General features: G+C 39.5%; 1 protein-coding gene across 1 annotated transcript in view; it reads left to right on the forward strand.

Annotated features, from left to right (window-relative positions):
• The first annotated feature begins 1,479 nt into the window (after positions 1 to 1,479).
• The window catches only part of rph3aa (rabphilin 3A homolog (mouse), a), a 40,009-nt gene continuing 27,753 nt past the window's right edge, over positions 1,480 to 13,735 (forward strand). The window contains exon 1 of the mRNA XM_075455528.1: positions 1,480 to 1,546. The gene's annotated coding sequence lies outside the window, so the exon portion shown is untranslated. The remainder of the gene's footprint in view (positions 1,547 to 13,735) is intronic.

The following is a 13,735-nucleotide window of genomic DNA, read 5'->3' on the forward strand; positions in this document are numbered from 1 at the left end:
GTTGAACAACCTTCAAAAGTGTCATTTTTACACTTTTGTTCAAAAAGATATGAAATTCTAATGGGAAACACCAGCATTGTAGAGACGTTTGTGAACCTTAATGCCAATGGGTCCTTTTGTTCTTGCAGGCCGATACAACTTATGATTAAAATTGCTTTTAAAGAATATGTAACCTCTCGTGGTCGTGGGAGCAAATGCAAATGTGTGTCATATCTTAGTGTTTTAGGCTTTCATTGTTACTGACTGACAAGGAATTACGCTATAATCAAGCAACAACTTAGACCGTAGACCATTTTCATGACCATGGCACCTGGATCTGACCTTGCCTGCATGCAGAAAACACAAGGAGAAAGTCACTGTTCAGTATTTAGCTACATCCCAAAAAACACATGTGCCATATACACACAGATCAAGGAAAACAATGAAAAATCTCCACATCTGAATATGTAACCAGCTCAGCTACGCTTCAGGCTGGCTGCTCAAAGCAACATTTCAACTCTTAACTCTGTGTTGTGCAGAAAGTCTTTCTTTATTATCTCTGGCATGTCTCTCATTAATTGGCCCAAAGCAAAAACTTATATAACTAGTTTATAATATGAAATTATGTACTTGAATGGGAACACAATATGTACTGGTCAGATATACATTTGGCTCGCTGCAGGCAGCTCACTCACAGCTCACTGCAAAGGAACCAGAAGTGTCTTTAGCAAAGAGGCTGGTTAGCTTGCTATTGTAAGTAATGGATTTCAAAATTATTTGGACCTTAACACTGAAAATGGACGGCTAACCCACTAGAAGCAGTTCCAGAACTTACAATGCACTTATATTCATACTGTAGATATCTAACCCATTTGTACAGAGCGCTGCACTTGACAACCTACCTATCGGACAAAGCGTCCCAGAGCCAACAAATCTCCACAGAAATGATCAGATTTTACACAAAGGATGCTAAGAGGAACAAAATACCACATAAACTGTTACAAATACAGTAAGAAAGTCAGCAGTGTTTGCTCTGCATGTGGCTACTCTTCTCAAGACTTTTAGCGTTTAAGTTCCACTCTTTCCCCTTTAGTTTATTTTGGTAATTTCCAAAAATAGTAACAAACATATGTTTATTTATACACATACACTGATGATGGCAAATGTACCTATGTCTTATGGCAGAAATATCTGAGTAAAGTAGCTCAGTATTGTGCAGGGATTTATAATTAAGCAGCAAATTGTTTTTGGATCCTCTTTAATTCACTTTGTCAACAGTTGCGGCATCACCATTTCGTCTCGTGCTGACATGATGAAAGCGGACAGGTTTAGTGAAATGAGAGGGAGGAAGGGATGGAGGGATGAGGGGATGGATGGAAGGGGGGCGGAGTGATGCTTTTACTACAGTGTGTGTGCTGAGGAGGCTGTCAGTGAGGAGGAGAGTGGCGGAGAGGCTACTGCTGGATGGATGCTGAGTCGCTGCTGCTGCGTTACACTCTGTCACACCGTAGCAGCTCTCATCCTGGAAGAACAAAAGAACAACACCACATCCGTCTGAACACCTCAGGTAAGACTTCACAGCAATACTTTGGTTTGTTTGGATTTTAATTACCTGCTGTAGAGGTTCAGCCCATACTCTTTCATCATATTCAGATGGGCTTTCATTTGAACTTTTCTATTTTTAGATTAAATAACAGCTTCATGGAAATTCAGTGTAATGATGATACTTTCTGGTCAGATGCATTAAAGCCCACATCAGTGGTCTGTGGTTAAAAACATCTTATAAGCAACAATAATATAACGATTACTAGCATTTTTAATTAATTACCATTAGACATTAAATTTCCAATAATAGTAGCTCTCATTCTTCCTTAGTAAAACTAATCTAACGTATGAGATGTCATCACAAAGTGGCTTTATTATGTTGGGTTATGACCACGTTTTGTTACCCAATGGCAAAAAGACAACTTACTCAGTGGCTGTGGACTGTTTTTACCAGACAGAAAACAAGGCAAACACATATAACGTGGTGAAGAGCTGTTGTGAAATCAACAGTTTTTTTTACAGTCTTAAAAACAGTTCTGCTATTCACAAAAACAACTGGGATCCAGGTTTGGAAATGTGGATTTCCAGTGAGAGAGACCACAATAAAAAGGCAAAAAGCCTGCTCCCAAAACGCTTAACCTGTCTCACAGCGCTGCTCACAAGGGCACACAGTGGATTCTATCCCATAATTTCATCCGTGCTTTCAGTTTTCATGACAACATTTTAGATGTTCGAACAAAATAAAAGATATTTGAACAAACCAGGCTGCTGTGGCGGTTAGCACCGTCGCCTCACAGCCAGAGGTTCCAATTCCAGCTGAGGAGTTTGCATGTTCTCCTTGTGTTTGCGTGGGTTCTTTCCGGGTATTCCTCCCACCGCCCGGTGGTGGGAGGCATGTGAGTGTGAGTGTGAGCGTGGATGGTTGTTTGTGTCTGTATGTGGTCGTGTGATTGGAGACCTGTCCAGGGTGTACCGTGCCTCTCGCCCAATGACAGCTGGATTTGATCATTTCTTGATCAAATTCATCCAAATTTTTTTAAGCTTTAAGGCTTCACTTGGAGAATCTTCCCAGTGTACATATAGTACAAAGAGACATCAGGTACATATTATATAATACATACATCTGGATTTCTGGCCATGTGCTCATGTCTGTGGTCCATAGATTAAGGGTCAAAGATCAGACCAGTCCACCCCAAAAGCCTTTGATTTTAGATGACAGTCCCAAATCCACAACTAGCAGCAGCCATGACGAATGTGTTGCCACTCACTCAGTCAATTCAGATTTTCTTGGCGTATTTTCATAGAACAGTGATCTAAGTTCGTACCCTCTGTGTACTTAGATTTTCCCTGTTTTTGAAGAAAACAACTTTGAGAATCGCATTGAAAATGACGTGACTCACCAGCTGTTTCAGGTCTGAGCTGGCCAACAAAAAACATCCCAGTTATTCCCCGAGATCAAAGCAGTTCATGAAGAAGTGCTCTCTTCACTTTTCTTTTGTGGATGTCCATTGCAGTTCTTGTTTTTAATTAGGACAGCTACTTCTTCCACTGAATTACGAGCACTTGTACCAGAAACCTGGCCATTTCCTAAAAACGTCCAACCATTTCTTTTAATTAAAAAGCAATCTGGAGTCCTTACGCTTTAAGTAGACAGTAAAAGGCAATGTGCATCATGATGAGAAGGCAGTTTGTCATCCCCTTTATCTTGCAGTTAGAGACCATCAGTACCCAGAGTGAAGGACCATACAGCTCTCTGCCTAACATGTAGTGGCAGCAGTGGAGTCCAAGCTAAAGAGGAAAAGAGCAGATGAAGAAAAGGATGGGCATTATCTGTTTGTGTGTGTGAAATTGATTAGCAATACTATAACACTTCAGCCACAGTTGGATTTATAGAGCCCCTTTTTCCTTCTGATGCCCTGTGAAATCCATGCTGAATCCCGCTTTTTTGACCCCCAATCAGCAGTATTGACAGAGGTTTGTGTGACGCTGGTGGTGATGGATTATACGGGCTGCTGACCATTCAGGTGCTGACCGATGTAGCTAATGTGCTGGAGTAGAAATGTGCCATTCTGCTGAACTCAGCAGAAATCCTACTTACTTTAGGTTGTTTTTCTCTCGTGTCTGCTTTTTGGAACGAGGGAATTAAAGGACTTAATTATCTTGAAAGTTGCTTTCATTACTGAAACAGTTTAATGATAAAATATCTGTCAGTGTAAATTGAATTACCCAGAGTCCATTTAAACCTGCAATACAGACCTTTCTAAACCACTAAGAGGCACTGAAGGCTATTTGTAATTACAAATATTATGACCTTTTTGATATCAAGCAGAGTCACATTTTCAATTTCATACAAAATAACATTTAGGGTAATAAAATAGTTTCCTTGTATTGTTGAAAGACTTTATATGAGCACGCGATCAAAATTGTGCTTTAAAAGTCTTGCAGGAATCAAGTCCACTCTTAACAAATCTATTTAACCAAATAATTGAAATTTCTGATATTTTTTCCATTTCCCTTCACATCCACTGAGAACTGTTCCACATGAAACTCCTTCAGCAATTGGAGCTGCACAGTAATTGACTTTCCTCTTTCTCAGATCTGCAGCTGAGGCCTTATCGTTTTCAGCACACAGGAATTCTCCTCTCACAGCCGGAGCGGCAGATGTGCTGCTGTGGCCAGAGGTGTTTTATTGGCTTTGTATCATGAGCACACTTTCACAGCTAGAAAGGACGGGGGGTGGGGAGCCCATGTTTGTGTGTGACAGAAACAAAAGCTGAAAACAGTAAACAGATATGACATTTCTATGGTTCTCTGTGTGTGTGTGTTTCACCCACATGACCCAAATATTCTGTTGGCAGCCTCTTGGCAAAAATGTCTGACACATACCACCAGCAATCTGAGCACTGGCCATCCACAGACTGTCATTTTGGTTCTTCCGTTACCAGAAACACATTCTTACACGGAACAGGGTCAGTGGTTTCTAGTGGATGGCGATTTTTCAACTAAATGTTAAAAAGAGCTTGTTGAATGTACTAAATGCTTATGAAAGAAGGTTAAATGCCTCCTTTATGATCTCCTTTAGCACAAGAGATATTGTATATACATATCATATTATGTATGTTTATACTTATATACATATTCTAGAATGGCGATGTCCTAGAGGCTGCTGCAGCAGCTCTGGACATAAAGTGGGTTTCTTTGCATCCTCTCAAGACTTTCTACTGAGCTATTTCTTGTGAAAACATATTTCTCGAGCATTTTCTGTGCTGGTTTAGATGCTGGAAGGACTTTTTTTTACTTCTGTTATGATGCATTACAATGGCAACAGGGAAGTTGTTAACCTGTTGGAGCGGCTAAGTGAGCTTTCCAAAGCCCAAAAAATGCCTCAAGATGAGCTGAAGAGGAGACGTCAAGGAGGAAAGAGGGTTAAACCATTTCTTCCCTTGATCATCCTGGGATGTGTTAGATCACTGGATGAAATGGACAAGCTTGGGCCCCTGATGTGGACACAGCAGGTGTCTCTACTCAGCTTTAAGACTATATTGGAAGCCAGACTGCGGACAGAGAGGTGTTGAGCTGTGGGCTGTGAGTTTTTGTTCACCTGTGCTCTCTGCTGACGCTGTGTGTGACATACCTGCTGAGAAAGAGAACATACAAGTTAATGACAACAATAATGTTACAAGCACATGGAGAGTAAAACATAGCAGAGTCAGGAGAGGTGCATCATGGGAGGTCTACCAGCACTCTTAGCCTGTAGCGGCATAACTAAAACTTGAAAGCACAGACTCACATCACAGGTAGCACCTTACCAGCTCTCGGTTTGGAGAAGCAGGGAGGAATTATCATGGGGGAGCCAAACTAACAGTTACTGAGAGCAGGGACTAAAGAAGAGCCGATTTTCTCCATCTGAAACAAATTGCATCACATCATTGCCTACTTTGTCACTATTTTCTCAACCAAACAATGTCCGCGTTAACTGCGTCACTGCACTGCAGCTGCAGTGGATGCTGCTGTTAATGAGCTGTTACTCACAGTTCCACCCCAAAGTCTAACCCCAAATTACCAAGCAGGAGCGCGGTGAAATCTGTGCAGGGACCAGGATGTCGCTTTATTTCAAAGACCTGGAAAAGCACAAACATGTACCACCTTGAAAATCTTTGCAGAACTGATGCCCAGGAGGAAGATATCCAACAAGTCTGATACAACCTCTGACCCACCAAACAGCTAAAATGAATGCATCCATATGAGCATCAACCATGTATTTGTTCCACTTCCAACCCTCATGTTACTGTAGTATGTTGTGAACAAGTATTTCCCACTCATATCACCATGCCACCTCTCACACAGAAGAAATGCAGTCGTTTTAACTCTGTGATGACAAAGTTTCCAGCCACCCATCATGGGATTTGAGGACTAGATTACCCTTACATATCTACGCTTGGTTTCAAAGAGTCATCAGAAACGGGCTTGTGTGTTCTTATGTGTTTGTGGACGGGGGATAAAGTAGGTGGTGATGCATCCTTGACAAACTAAGCTCCGTAAGCTGCTTCCTCACTCGTCTGACAAGTCTCAGGAAAGGAGAAACACGAGTGGGAAGGGAGATAGTGTGAAAGGATCGACGGATGGTGGTGAATGGGTGAAAGAATGAAGAGAAGAAGCTTGTGTGGAGAGGGTCGTAAATGTGATTAGCGAATTGAGGAGATCTCTGAACATTTGAGAAGTGACAGCTGTGTAGACTGTGTGATAAAATGGGTGGAAAGGGGGAATGCAGTGGGTTGAATAGATGAGGCGGTGTTTAGGAGAAGTGAAATGTTTCAGTCTAATTCAGATGGGAGCATCCGGCACTCCTGGGGAATGTTTTGTGTACCGTAAATAACTGGGGTTTTGCTTTTGTAGAAAAGATGAGGTTGCCTGAACTGTGTTTCCTGAAATTATTCACCTCATTTCTGCTCTAGCACCTTATCCAACATGCCATGACCAACAGGCTTAAAATCTGTACTGGCCCTCCTACTCTGTCTTTGCGAATTTTAAAGGATTATTCTTGTCTGTTTAGAGTTATTTACCAAGTATCATGACTGCCCACTGTGTCAGTTTAGTTTATCATCGAGCCATTTGAATGAACTTATTAAATAAATCAATTGTCTTGGTCCTAAAAAACAAGAGTTGTACCTTTTCTAATATGGTGTCACTCTTGGTTTGTTTGTTAGTAACTTTTAGACTGTTACTTATCACAATTTAGAGTGATTTATTGGCTCTAACAGATGTTGAATTGTTATATCTTCACTGGGGCTATCAATCATTAAAAGTTTAATCGCGATTAATCATATGATTGTCCACAGTTAACTCATAATTAATCACTGAATAAACACACTTTTAACAGATGTTCTAAACGCACCTTAAAGGAATATATTTTTTAATACTCTTATCAGCATCGGAGCAGACAAATATGCTGGTTTATGCAAATGCTTATGATATTCATTCTTGCAACAACCCAAAAGAAATTTGTAGCATTAAAGGGATAGGTTGCCTCTTTTGACATGAAGCTGTATGACATCCCATATTAGCAATATCATTTATGAACATTTTCTTACCCCCTGCTGCGTCCTGTGAGCCGAATTCCAGCTGAGTTTTGGTGTTGATGAAGGTAGTCCAGCTAGTTGGCTGGGGTCACAAAAATAAAGCGTTTTGCTTCTCAAAACAATATGTGTTCAAAAGAGTAATACATTTGCATCACAAAATCGTTCTCCAGGAAAAAGTCAGACCTCATAACTAGCCGGACTACCTTCATCAACGTCAAAACGAGGCTGGAATTCGGCTCACAGGACGCAGCAGGGGGTAAGAAAATGTTCATAAATGATATTGCTAATATGGGATGTCATACAGCTTCATGTCAAAAGAGACGAACTATCCCTTTAAGATAAATTTTCTCGGTATTAACAAGTTCATTTTGACACCTCTAATATCAACATATATGAATTTTGGCTGGTGTGTTTGAAGTGAGCGTCACTCCTTGGTGGACTTTTTGGGAGTATGTGGAATATGGAGGGACACGAGTGTTCCTGATGAGTAGTAATAGCTCTCAAAATGGAAGATATATACAAACCGAACAACTCAGGTTCACGGAAAACATGAAACAGTAACAAAAAAAAAAAAAAATAGAATCTTATTTTTTCAATATTATTCATTGTAAGCAGTTCTGTATGGTTATTGCTGCTGGCAGGAATGACCTCTTGAACCTTTCTGTGTTGCAGTGAAGCTGGAGAAGCCTCTGACTGAACGCAGAAATCATGATTCACACTATTTCTGTGATACTTAGCAGAACTTCAAATATCAGTGGGAGGTTTTCGTCACGTCAATTTATTTGACGGGAATGGCTCATCTTCCTGCAAGCCAGAAAATCGAGATTAACATCAAATCAAATCAAATCAAATTTATTTATATAGCACATTTCATGTACAAACAATTCAAAGTGCTTTTCATAAAATAAAAGCATTGCAGCAGGGAGTGGAAGAAGCATTAAAATACATAAAAGAATATAAAGAGAAACAAATAAAATAATTTAAATGAACATGCAACAGACATTATGAGGGATTTTTCCTGCAAGCAGTGATGTTTTCCTAACCTTGATCCACTGGTATTTAATGCACAAACTTGACTAAACTGCCAATGAAAGAGGATATAACAAAAGCAAAGTTATGATTAAAGTACAAATCTAATTTCCTGACAAGTTTAGTGTTTGCTTTCAAAAGAGCCCAAAATCACACATTTACTCCAAATATTTCTAGAACAGCTCTCAATTAACTTTGAGTGTTCCATGAATTGTTGTTTTGGGCAATTTACCTGAATGGCAAGGGGTTAAAGACATAGTTTTAATTAGAAACAAAAACATTTATACACAAATAATACGACCATAAAATCCTTGGAAAAACAGGGAAACATGGGCAACAAACCAAAAGAGGATGTAGCTGACAGAATGTCCGAGTGTTTCTTCCCCTGAAAGGGATGTTAACGTACTGGGGGAAATTAGGTAAAACAGTTCTGAGGTCTGTTTAGCTATAATTCAATATAATCTATTCATTTGACTCCTCTTGACCTCATATGATTCCTTTCATGCAGTTTTATCTTGCATCTGGCGGAGTTACAGATATTAACACTTAACATGCCGGTGAATTTCTTTGGCAGAAAAGGTTTCCATCCATCCATTTTCTATATTTTAATCCGTCGGTCGGGTCGCGGGGGGGCTGGAGCCTATTCCAGCGGTCATTGGGCGAGATACAGGGTACCCTGTTCTACACATGTCCATTCTGTCCATGTGTAGAACATCTTGCAGCAAAAATACAAACAAATGCACGATGTACCAACAAAGACATGACCAGCAGCAAGCAATCCAAACCAAGCAGCTTTACATGAATTGTCATGACCGCTGCCCGCCAGATGCATAACTGTGTCACTGTTTGAGCATACACAAAAACCAGTTTATCATGTTCTGTCAAGCTATATGAATTCTGTAGTAGTGTACATTATGCAAACATGAATATTGAAATAGAAGTGAAGTCTGTGTGGAGCAGGGAAGCCTCTTGGCGTCACAAGAAGCACAGGAGGATGACGCAGTCGGTCAGTTTTCCTCCCAGCAGCACTTAAGCAGTCACTAACACAGTGTGTGTTTGTGCTTTGATATGAATAACTTGTATTATCGTGTGTGTTATACAAAAAAATCCTGCAGCTCTTATAAAGCCTGCACACTCTCATGGAGCTGAAGTGCCTCCGTTTTCTTTTACTTCACATCAATTTGCAATGCTTTTCTCTGGTCCACTGACTGTGTCTGACAGGTCGCCTCTCTGCATAGTGTGTGCATGTGTGTGCGTGACATGGTCAGAGGGAAATGTGTGTGTGCATGTTTATTTGCATGTCAATTTGGATGAATGTTAATAACAGGTTGGTGGAGGTATTAGAAGACCTACTTTAGTGCACCAGCAGACTCCCTGACTGAACATAGTAACAGATAGAATAAAATTGAAGATACAGTACATGAAAATAACTTAAAAGGACCTTGTACTTCAAATGATCATGAAGTGCCTTCAAAATGTGGGATTATATTAATAATATTTTGTAATAATGCAGAAGTAATGCTCACCATGTTTATCTTAGTTTAGCATGGTAGCACTAAACACACGATGCTCGAGAACCAAAGGAGCCGAAGAAATAAAAATTTTGAGCTAAAAAGGGCAATATGTGAAAGTAAAGGAGTCATCGAAGCACAGTTGGTTGTGCAAAGCATCATGGACAAATAGATCAATATGCTATTTTCATGCATGCACTGATATGTGCATATCACACATGAGTGATGTGCCCTAAATGTTCCAGATACATTCGGGAGAGGCTGCAGGTGAGAATGCTAACATGTACAACCGTTGCTTCTAATTCTTTCCTGAGACTGTCCAGCCAGCTTTCTCGTAAGGTGTCCAGAAAATCAGTGAGTGTGCCAGAAAAAAAAACACTTTGGAGCCTTTACTGTGAGGAAATGTGCATGCTGGTAAGATTAAATGTGATGTACTGTTTTCTGCTGACCTGCGGAAAGTTTCTTTCCAATTACTCATCACTGTAGTGGATATGTTTAGATGTATTAGGTATTGATGATAGCAAAATATATGAAAAATGAAAAATATATCAAAGAGCTTTATCTGTAATGCTTAACACGACTTAAACAAAACACAGCAGCATTTTCTGCATCGTGTCCTGCCTTAACATGATCTCACGACAAACATGTTGTACCAACAGGGGTTCATATCACAAAACATCAAAATTTCCCAACAAAGTCTCAGAAATTTTACAATAATTACATTTTCCTGACTTGTTTCCTGAGGGAAATGCAGCTTACGTCACACTAGGATTACACATTGATTTGTGATAAAGTAATAACATTACATAGGTTCTCATGACGATATTCATCACTGTTGTATTCCACAAAAACCCTAAAAAGGGCCCGGAGAGGTTTAGCAGATCCTGTTGTTTTCCACTTTTATTGTAATTTTTCTATTTCCCGTCCCACTTGCCTCACACAAGACAGATCACACAACAGCATGATCTTCCACTCTTTGGTATTTCCAGCTGTTAGAACACAACTGAAAATCTTTAGCCTAAAGTACAAAAAACAGCTTAAGAGTAAGGCCAGACCGACATCTTTCACATATTAGTAAATATCCAGTGTTCATGTGTGAAAACAGCTCAAATGAAATATTTCAATCAGGACTAAATTTGTGGACAAAGGACCCAACACTTTTTGAAAAATCAACATCTTGCATGTGCTTTCTCACATTACAAATTGATAAATCACACTTAAAGCCAGTGCTGATCAAAAATCAGTGCTTTAAACTGATTTTCACATTGCGCCGCTTCTCCCCTCCATTTGAGTTGTTAACACCAGGTTCACCACATAAGTTATGCCCTTTAATCTTAAATGGGCCCTTACACAACCTTACGCAGAGACATGCACACACACACATGTCCACATACATACATGTAAGCACCAATGCTCCCAGGAGGTCGTTTCGCCCTGCAGTCAACTATTACAGCAGTGTAAATCAAGCCGGCCTTCCTGTGGTGATGCGTCCTTGGTGAAGATCACAGACGAGGCCGAGTTCAGGCTGCAGGGTTTTCTCAAGTGATGCTTGGAGGAAACTGCGTCATATCTCATAAACACATCATGAATCATGAAAGCACTAAGACAGCAGAAACTGCTCATGTATGCATCTAAATCTTTTTAAGGTTGTTAAATCTATCGTATTCCTCACAGTCTGAAAGCATTCACCTAAACTTCATTCAATCTATATGATGATGTCACTGAGAAATAGTCCAGCTTCATTTGTTTGTTGACTGATACTCTTTCCCTTGAGGCCTCGACTTTTCTGTTAAGGATGTCCATTTGATATGATTCAGAATAATATGGATCTTTATTCATCATCATATAAATACGCTAACTATAATACAGCTACGTTAAAGCACATCTCCTGATGCCAAAGAAGTACAAAAAATATGGATAAAGTGCATCTGAAAGCAATAAAATCAGCAAAAAAATTAAAAATTGTTCCTGTTTTTAAAAATAACTTAGAAAATACCAAGATTAATGTCGTGAAACTGTGTGGAGAATATAGGAGCATAGACAAGGACAGAAATTATTACATTTGATGACTGAATAAAAATGATGACTGGCATATTTTTTTTTATCCTGCAGCACATTTTCATCGTGGTTATGAGAATTTGATCCGAGTTCGAACCTGAACTAAATAATCTAAGATTTAATTCTTATATACTTAATCAATATGAAGACGCGATTTTCATCTAGGAAAAAAAACACAAATTTTCCTCTTCTTTTACAAAACTGATTCATGTGCAGTCACCTTTTCTTGCATTTCTCAAATGTGTATCCTCAAACTTCTGACAAAACAGCACCCACGACCACTGACTCCTCCCCTTTCTTCTTGTCATCCTCTGAACAACACTCTTCTTGTACATTTCTTTTATGGAGAAAGGCCTCCCAAATTGTCCAAGATGGCAGCCCGTATGTAGCCGTTCCTTGTTCCTCTTCCTAGAAAGACTTGCTGCACAAATAGACGTGAGTGGTTTATTCATTACAAGAATAGGACAGTTTCCCTGCAGCCTCAGAGGCCTGCACTCACTACTCAGGGCTGAAATAATAACATGCAAAAATTTTGTTGAGTGTGATATTTTTATTTTAAGTAATCCCCAAAAAGACAATTAGGTGCTTTTTATACCGATTATATTTTGAAAAGCTTGGCAACTAATTCTATTGTTGTATTCACATTGTTCATGTTAGTATCTAACTGCCAGAAATAGCATTATTATATCTATAGCTTAAAGCGTAGGACAAATTATTAACTTCCTTGAATACTGGTGGTAAAATGATATCATAGTGGACTCCATCGGCCCTCAGCGATGAGACCAGTCCTTTGAGAATAGCAGCATCCGTGCTGCTTTGAATGCTTCACATGAGACAAACTGAGAAGTAATGAGGTGAAAGGGCACTGATACTGATATACTGTCATGTGGAAGCAGCTTCTGTTCTCCTCAGTGGATAACATAGAAAATCAGATAGTGTTATGTCCTGCTGCAGATCTCCAGTTTACACCGAGCTGCTCTAAGGCAGTGATGTTTCAGTCAGTAGTTCATTCATATTGTGTGTCTGTGTGTGCACGTGAAGGAGAGATGACAACAATTAATCAGCTCTGATTCATGACTAATATGATACTTTATATGCTTTGTGGTGACAGTGTCTGCTTCAGTATATTCATTATGACTGACAAATTTGTGTATGTATTTCTCTTAGTTTAATATCAATTGTATTTTTTCCTCTGATAGATTTTAAGAAAATGCACCCATTATATTAAAATATTGAGGTATTTACCACATTTAAAAAAAAGGGCAGGTCTCATCACTGAGAGCTACCATAGAGGAGTATAAAACTGTCCAAAAACATGCTCCAGTGATTTGTGTCACGGGACATAACGTTCTCTTTGTTGTGTGTCTGTGGAAACTAAATAACTACATAGAGAAATAGTCAAAAAAGTCAGCGTAAAGGAGTGGAAGTATTAGAAGATGAAGCTGAATACGTGACTTTCAACCACACAGCAAAAACTCAGCTTGGAAAAACAAGAAGAAGACAATGTAACTCGTCAACAAGTAGAATTTTCAAGCCTTTGAGACCCCCATAGATATCTTAAAATTGAAATTCAACCTTTTAATGCAAAATGAGCGCAGGTTCTCTGCGCACGTTCTATACGTGCGCACGTTTTAACGTTTAACGGTAGATATATAGCACTCTGAGGTCATTAAATTGATGTAAAGTGCTTTATAAATAAAATATATTATTATTATTATTATAAATGTGTGTGTGTATATATCCATCCCTTTATGACCAAAGTGTACCCATCTTCCAATGGCTACTTCCAGCAGGATAATACACCATGTCACAGAGCTCAGATCATCTCAAACTGGTTTCTTGAACATGACAATGAGTTCCCTGGACTCCAATGGCCTCCACAGTCACCAGATCTCAATCCCATAGAGCACCTTTGGGATGTGGTGGAACGGGAGATTCGCATCATAGATGTGCAGTCGACAAATCTGCAGCAACTGCGTGATGCTGTCATGTCAATATGGAGCAAAATCTCTGAGGAATGTTTCCAACACCTTG

This window comes from Odontesthes bonariensis, chromosome 22 (assembly GCF_027942865.1).
Source record: "Odontesthes bonariensis isolate fOdoBon6 chromosome 22, fOdoBon6.hap1, whole genome shotgun sequence".
Taxonomy (NCBI): Eukaryota; Metazoa; Chordata; class Actinopteri; order Atheriniformes; family Atherinopsidae; genus Odontesthes; species Odontesthes bonariensis.